The following is a 7,609-nucleotide window of genomic DNA, read 5'->3' on the forward strand; positions in this document are numbered from 1 at the left end:
GCACCGGTGGGGGACCACGGATATCTAAGGGGACAGGAGGAACCCTCAACAACCGGGTAGGACCTGGGGCATGGGGGAAGTGAAGGGGGACGAGAAGTGGAGGTGGGACGGGACTGGTGCCCCTGAGAGGTGGCTGGGGGAGGGGAAGGGATCCCACACCAGAAGGGGGAAATTGGGGGACCACTGGGAAGGCAGAGGATCAGAAGGGAGCATGTCCAGGATTCCCCTGCCCCCTTGGGGCCCCGGAAGCCTGCTGAGATCCAAGGCCTGATCCTCTGCCCATCGAGGCCCCTCCAGCCACATGGGTCCTGAGAGAGTGGGAGGGAGGGAAGAGGGAGCAAAAGTAAAGGCCGGACCTACAGGACCAGCACCCCTGAGGGGTGGCTGGGGGAGGGGAGGAGTTCCTACACCCAGCAAGACCCACCCACAGTTAGGGGTCCAGCAGGGATAGGGGAGATGGTGGGGTATGGAGGAATGGAAGGGAACGCAGCCAGCACTTTCCCTGTCCACTTAGGCATGGGGGAGCCAATTGGGCTCCCAGGCCTAATCCTCCTCCATTGGAGCTTCCCTCCTGCACAGAGCCCAAGCTCCGCCCCTACACCCACTCCCAGGGCCCTACCTCTACACTCGGAGACCCCTCTGACACCCCTCCAACGCACTGGGCCTAAACCCCATCCACACACCCTCACCGAAGGCCTTATCTCCGAACTCCAGGACTCCACACTCCAGAGGCCCTCCTTTGGACATGCTGCCTCTCCCCTTCCACACAGGTCCTAAACAGAGGCCCCCCCCGCCACACTTGAACGTCGCCCTGCCTAGGCCCCACCCCCAGGGCCTTTTCTGGCTGCCTGTGTTCTGAGCCAAGGCCCCACCCCAGGCTCAAACGTCACCCCACCACCCACCTAGGTCCCACCCCACCCTAAACTCCGCCCCTGCCCAAATTCCACCCCTGCCTAAACTCCACCCCCATAGCTAAGGCTTTTTTTTTTTTCTTTTTTCCTCTTTCAGATTGGGGTTCTGTTTTACCCTGTTGATTCATTATTGTTGATTCATTTATATTTTTATTTTTCCTAATCTTTTATTGTTCTAATTTTATTTTATTCTTTATACTTTGTTATTGTTCTCTCCTTTTGGCTTGTTCCCCCCACTTTTTTTTTCTTTTTTCTGTTGTGGTTTTATTTTATCTTGTTGCAGTTGTTTCAATTATATTTTTATTTTTCCTAATATATTTTTTATCTTTCTAATTTTGTTTTTTATTCTTTGATATTGTACTGCTTTTTTTTTTTTTTTTTTTTTGCCATGCCACACAGCTTCCAGGACCTTGCTTCCCAGGCCAGAGGTTGGGGCTGAGCTCCTGTGGTGGGAGCTCCAAGTCCAAACTGCTGGACTAACAGGGAACCTCAGACCCCAGGGAATATTAGAGTGAGCCCTCCCGGAGGTCCTCATCTCAGCACCAAAACCCAGCTCTATCCAACTGCCTGCAAACTCCAGTGCTGGACACCTCAGGCCAAACAACCAGTAAGACAGGAATACAGCCCCACCCATCAAAAAAAATAAATACATAAAATGACAAAAAAATATGTTACAGATGAAGGAGCAAGGTAAAAACCTACAAGAACAAATAAATGAAGATGAAATAGGCAACCTACCTGAAAAAGAACTCAGAGTAATGATAGTAAAGATGATACAAAATCTCGGACACAGAATGGAGAAAATACAAGAAACATTTAACAAGGATCTAAAAGAACTAAAGAGCAAACAGTGATGAACAACAAAATAAATGAAATTAAAAATACTCTAGAAGGAATCAATAGCAGAATAACTGAGGCAGAAGAACAGATAAGTGAGCTGGAAGATAAAATGGTGGAAATAGCTGTCAGGGAGCAGAATAATGAAAAAAGAATGAAAAGAATTGAGGACAGTCTCAAAGACCTCTGGTACAACATTAAATGCACCAACATTCAAATTATAGGGCTCCCAGAAGAAGAAGAGAAAAAGAAAGGGTCTGAGAAAATATTTGAAGAGATTATAGCTGAAAACTTCCCTAACATGGGAAAGGAAATAGTCAATCAAGTCCAGGAAGTGCAGAGCGTCCCATACAGGATAAACCCAAAGAGAAACACATGGAGACACGTATTAATCAAACTATCAAAAATTAAATACAAAGAAAAAATATTAAAAGCAGCAAGGGAGGGCTTCCTTGGTGGCGCAGTGGTTGAGAACCTGCCTGACGATGCAGGGGACACGGGTTCGTGCCCTGGTCTGGGAAGATCCCACATGCCGCAGAGCGGCTGGGCCATAAGCCATGGCTGCTGAGCCTGTGCGTCCGGAGCCTGTGCTCCACAATAGAAGAGGCCACAACAGTGAGAGGCCTGTGTACCACAAAAAAAAAAAAAAAAAAAAAAAAAAAAAAAAAAAAAAAAAGCAGCAAGGGAAAAGCAACAAATAACATACAAGGGAATCACCATAAGGTTTAGCAGAAACTCTGCAAGCCAGAAGGGATTGGCAGGACATACTTAAAGTGATGAAAAGGAAGAACCTACAATCAAGATTACTCTCCCCAGCAAGAGTCTCATTCAGATTTGACAGAGAAATTAAAACCTTTACAGACAAGCAAAAGTTAAGAGAATTCAGTACCACCAAACCAGCTTTACAACAAATGCTAAAGGAGCTTCTCTAGGCAGGAAACACAAGAGAAGGAAAAGACCTACAAAAACAACCCCAAAACAAGTAAGAAAATAGTAAAAGGAACATACATATCAATAATTACCTTAAATGTAAATGGATTAAATGCTCCAACCAAAAGACATAGACTGGCTGAATGGATCCAAAAACAAGACCTGTATATATGCTGTCTATAAGAGACCCACTCAGACCTAGGGACACATACAGACTGAAAGTGAGGGAATGGAAAGAGATATTCCATGCAAACGGAAATCACAAGAAAGCTGGTGTAGCAATTCTCATATCAGACAAAATAGACTTTATTTTTTATTTATTTATTTTTTAATTCAAGACCCATTTATGCTCTAGCTCTGCCCACATGGAGATACCCTCCTTGAAAAGGCATTAAATCCTTCCATTCACTTTAACACCTTGTGCTGAAAACACATGTTCCAAGGTTTCAACTATGAGATCCACATTCTTAAAGCACTAATTCTTAAACCTCATCTAGATTTCTCCCCTTGGATGGGGGGAGATGACCCAAACACAGCGAAGAACAGCTCAGGACTGTGAGCTCTGCTCTCCCAGAAGACCTTGCAGCTCCCCTGACCACCTGGCTAGAGTCAGGATTAGGACCCTGAGACGAAGGGCGCCTGCTGGGCTGCTGCCACCACAGATGGGACGCCGCTGCCTTCGGGCACCTTCCTGCTGCCACCGCCACTGGCCCCCAGCTCCTGTCCTCTTCACTAGGCTTGCTGTCACCTTTAGTTTCCCTGGAGTATGGGGATTTCAAACGGTCTCCGCTCACACTTTTGTATCACTCTTGCTGCCTCAGCACTGCTGATCCACACCAAGAGGTGAAAAGCACACCGAACTGCTTTTCAACACACCAATATTCCACACAAAAATTATTTTATAAGCCTGCAGGTTCTTTCTCATCAGAGGATATTCCCAAGGCCATGACTTCCCCCAGCTCTCCACTGCCCTTGTAAGCAGACTGGATGTGCCTGGCCGCTGTGCTGTGAGTCAGGCACACCCCCCTGGCTCCCCTCCGGCACACCCTCCTGGAGCACTGAGGACGGTGCCCTGGGCTCATCAGCAGGATCTGTCCTGAATCCAGTCATAGAGTGACAAGAGCCACACCTGCAGGTCTATTCCACTGATCAGCCACACAAGACCGAGCTGGGCCCACGGACCTTGGTCTGAATTCTGTTAGCTTGTCATTCTTGCCTAGGTTCATAGGCCAACAGCCACCATCCTTCCTTTCCTGCTCATCATTGCACCAGTGGCTGACACACTGCTTCTGTCACACACCTGGCAACCTCGTGTTCCGGGGCAAGCCAAGAACTGAGACCCCAGCAGACCCTAGTTCCCAGCAGGCAAACTCACCATTAAGCTACTGCTGCCTAGCCGTGTTCTTGAGGCTTCAGAGCCAGGAAAGTGCAGAGAGCATAGCAAGCTGTGGCGCCCCCAGACCCAGACCCACGATGCTCTGCAGAGGCACCAGAACCTCGCTGCACCCCCTGCAACACAAGCAACTTCTGCACCCACCTGTCCCGCAGACCTGGGTGCACCACTGGCAACTGGGACCCAGGATGGAGGTGCAGGATGCGAGGCTCAGCTGGCGGCAGGTGCTGGGGTGGGCGGGGACCTGGGCTCCAGCCCTGAGGCCTTGCAGACCCTTCCAGGCCCACCTCCGTCCCCACCACCTGGAAAGTGACAAAACAGACTTTAAAATAAAGACTGTTACAAGAGACAAGGACACTACATAATGATCAAGGGATCAATCCAGGAAGAAGATATAACAATGGTAAATATTTATGCACCCAACATAGGAGCACCTCAATACATAAGGGAAATGCTAACAGCCATAAAAGGGGAAATTGACAGTAACACAATCATAGTAGGGGATGTTAACACCCCACTTTCACCCATGGACAGATCATCCAAAATGAAAATAAATAAGGAAACACAAGCTTTAAATGACACATTAAACAAGATGGACTTAATTGATATTTATAGGACATTCCATCCAAAAACAACAGAATACACTTTCTTCTCAAGTGCTCATGGAACATTCTACAGGATAGACCATATCTTGGGTCACAAATCAAGCCTTGATAAATTTAAGAAAATTGAAATTGTATCAAGTATCTTTTCCGACCACACCACTAAAAGACTAGACATCAATTACAGGGAGAAAACTATAAAAAATACAAACACATGGAGGCTAAACAATACGCTACTAAATAACTAAGGGATCACTGAAGAAATCAAAGAGGAAATTTAAAAAATACCTAGAAACAAATGGCAATGAAAACACGATGACCCAAAACCTATGGGATGCAGCAAAAGCAGTTCTAAGAGGGAAGTTTATAGCAATACAAGCCTATCTCAAGAAAGAAGAAAAATTTCAAATAAACAATCTAAACTTAAAACTAAAGAAACTAGAGAAAGAAGAACAAACAAAACCCAAAGTGAGTAGAAGGAAAGAAATCATACAGATCACAGCAGAAATAAATGAAATAGAAACAAAGAAAACAATAGCGAAGATCAATAAAACTAAAAGCTGGTTCTGTGAGAAGATAAACAAAATTGATAAACCATTAGCCAGACTCATCAATAAAAAGAGGGAGAGGACTCAAATCTATAGAATTAGAAATGAAAAAGGAGAAGTAACAACGGACTCTGCAGAAATCCAAAGGATCATGAGAGATTACTACAAGCAACTCTGTGCCAATAAAATGGACAACCTGGAAGAAAAGGACAAATTCTCAGAAAAGCACAACCTTCTGAGACTGAACCAGGAAGAAATAGAAAATATAAACAGACCGATCACAAGCACTGAAATTGAAACTAGTGATTAAAAATCTTCCAACAAACAAAAGCCCAGGACCCGATGGCTTCACAGGTGAATTCTATCAAACATTTAGAGAAAAGTTAACACCTATCCTTCTCAAACTCTTCCAAAATATAGCAGAGAGAGGTACACTCCCAAACTCATTCTATGAGGCCACCATCACCCTGATACCAACACCAGACAAAGATGTCACACAAAAAAAAAACCCTACAGGCCAATATCACTGATGCACATAGATGCAAAAATCCTCAACAAAATACTAGCAAACAGAATCCAGCAGCACATTAAAAGGATCATACACGATGATCAAGTGGGGTTTATCCTAGGAATGCAAGGATTCTTCAGTATACGCAAATCAATCAATGTGATACACCATATTAAAAACTGAAGGCTAAAAACCATATGATCATCTCAATAGATGCAGAAAAAGCATTCTACAAAATTCAACACCCATTTATGATAAAAAACTCTCCAGAAAGTGGGCATAGAGGGAACTTACCTCAACATAATAAAGGCCATATATGACAAACCCACAGCCAACATCTTTCTCAATGGTGAGAAACTGAAACCATTTCCTCTAAGATCAGGAACAAGACAAGGTTGCCCACTCTCACCACTGTTATTCAACATAGTTGTGGAAGTTTTAGCCATAGCAGTCAGAGAAGAAAAAGAAATAAAAGGAATCCAAATTGGAAAAGAAGTAAAGCATTCACTGTTTGCAGATGACATGATACTATACATAGAAAACCATAAAGATGCTACCAGAAAACTACTAGAGCTAATCCATGAATTTGGTAGGGTAGCAGGATACAAAATTAATGCACAGAAGTCTCTTGCATTCCTATACACTAATGATGAAAAATCTGAAAGGGAAATTAAGGCAACACTCCCGTTTACCACTGCAACAAAAAAAAATACCTAGGAATAAACCTACCTAAGGAAACAAAAGACCTGTGTGCATAAAACTATAAGACACTGATGAAAGAAATTAAAGATGATACAAAGAGATGGAGAGATAGAGCATGTTCTTGGATTGGAAGAATCAACATTGTGAAGATGACTATATTACCCAAAGCAATCTACAGACAGATTCAATGCAATTCTTATCAAACTACCAATGACATTTTTCACAGAACTAGAACAAAAAAGTTCACAATTTGAATCGAAACACAAAAGACCTTGAAAAGCCAAAGCAATCTTGAAAAAGGAAAACGGAGCTGGAGGAATCAGGCTCCCAGACTTCAGACTATACTACAAAGCTATAGTAATCAAGACAGTATGGTACTGTCACAAAAACAGAAATATAGATCAATGGAACAGGATAGAAAGCTCAGAGATAAACCCACATACATATGGTCATCTTATCTTTGATAAAGGAGACGAGTATACAACAGAGAAAAGACACCCTCTTCAGTAAGTGGTGCTGGGAAAATTGGACAGCTACATGTAAAAGAATGAAATTAGAACACTTCTTAACACCATGCACTAAAATAAACTAAAAATGGACTAAAGGCTTAAATGTAAGGCCAGACACTATAAAACTCTTAGAGGAAAACATAGGCAGAACATTCTGTGACATAAATCACAGCAAGATCCTTTTTGACCCACCTCCTAGAGAAATGGTAATAAGAACAAAAATAAACAAATGGGACCTAATGAAACTTAAAAGCTTTTGTACAGCAAAGGAAACCATAAGACGAAAAGACAACCCTCAGAATGGGAGAAAATATTTGCAAACGAAGCAACTGACAAAGGATTAATCTCCAAAATATACAAATAACTCATGAAGCTCAATATCAAAAAAAAAACCACAAGCTCATGAATTTCCATATCAAAAAAACAAACAACCCAATCCAAAAGTGGGCAGAAGACCTAAATAGACATTTCTCCAAAGAAGACATACAGATTGCCAACAAACACATGAAAGGATGCTCAACATCACTAATCATTAGAGAAATGCCAATCAAAACTACAATGAGATGTCATCTCACACCAGTCAGAATGGCCATCATAAAAAAATCTACAAACAATAAATGTTGGAGAGGATGTGGACAAAAGGAGACCCTCTTGCACTGTTGGTGGGAA

The sequence above is a fragment of the Kogia breviceps genome, chromosome 6, assembly GCF_026419965.1.
Source record: "Kogia breviceps isolate mKogBre1 chromosome 6, mKogBre1 haplotype 1, whole genome shotgun sequence".
Taxonomy (NCBI): Eukaryota; Metazoa; Chordata; class Mammalia; order Artiodactyla; family Physeteridae; genus Kogia; species Kogia breviceps.